General features: G+C 37.8%; 1 protein-coding gene across 1 annotated transcript in view; it reads right to left on the bottom strand.

Annotated features, from left to right (window-relative positions):
• Positions 1-1,013, bottom strand: part of ripk3 (receptor-interacting serine-threonine kinase 3) — a gene marked incomplete in the record, with an annotated part of 21,781 nt that extends 20,768 nt beyond the window's left edge. The window contains 1 exon segment of the mRNA XM_014021813.1: positions 906-1,013.
• Between the last annotated feature and the right edge of the window lie 82 nt (positions 1,014-1,095).

Genomic DNA, 1,095 nt, shown 5'->3' with positions numbered 1-1,095 from the left:
AACATTGTTAAAAAAAACTTCTAAACTTTAAGTAGTAGTATTACTTCAAGTATTTTTGAAAAATACATACACACTCTAGTCCTCTAACTTGAGTAACAATTTTACAGAGCTATTTGTACTTTTATTGAAGTAATATTTGACCAGTAGGATCAATAGTTTGTCTCAAAGTAAGTAAACTGAGTACTTTGTCCACCACTGTTTGTCACTGAGATTCTGCTCCACTCGCACACCTGTTCATTGTTGCCATTTTCACCCATGTGTCACCACTCTTTTCTTCTGTTCATATAATCACTCAGCTTTCCTTCAGCCTGGCATTGTGTGTGTTTCAGCCGTATCAGATTCATGTCTCCCTGGAGTATTTTTTAACACTTTTCTGCCACGTCAACCATTTTGGTTTTGGTAAATAAGTAATAAATCTTAAGCGTTTCTTTACTCAAGTTCCTCACGTCAGTCTGCATTCCGTGACAAGTTTATCTTTATCTGCCGGTAAGATAAACACTTGACCTGAGCTAGAGGGATAATAAAGACCTCTAAAGTTAGTGCTTAATGGAATATCTTCTTACAAAGTGAAACAAGCATTGGTGACACTCACGCCTATGGAAATGACAGGAAACGACACTCATCAAAGCACGCAACAGAAAGTTCACTAAAAAGACTGAAAACATAATTYCTCATCTCTGAGAACAGTATCTGAGTGACCCATTGTTTGTTTGTTTGGACTCTATTAGCAGAGTTACATTGTTTTATCAGACGTTCATCCATGAAAATAAAGCCAGATTTCATTAAAGCCAGCAGCCACCATGAGGTCAGAACTAATCTCACTCTGACAAAGTCACTCTTCTCAAAGAATCAAAGGTGATTTTCCTAAATTAAGTTTTTTTTTAACAAGTGAGGGAACTACTCACCAGCTGGGATTTGCTCTGCCTGCTCATCATTCAACCATAATGACAAAGGTTAGACGTGTAAAAACCCTTCAGCTCATTCACGGACGTTTTCTACTTCCACCAGCAGCTTTAAATGAAAAGAGAAGTGAAATTAGTCTGTGCACACACACACACACACACACACACACACACACACACACACACACACACA

This window comes from Austrofundulus limnaeus, unplaced genomic scaffold, assembly GCF_001266775.1.
Source record: "Austrofundulus limnaeus strain Quisiro unplaced genomic scaffold, Austrofundulus_limnaeus-1.0 Scaffold307, whole genome shotgun sequence".
NCBI lineage: Eukaryota > Metazoa > Chordata > Actinopteri > Cyprinodontiformes > Rivulidae > Austrofundulus > Austrofundulus limnaeus.
The sequence above is the reverse complement of the archived record's forward strand: the minus strand, read 5'-3'. Positions and strand labels throughout refer to the sequence as shown.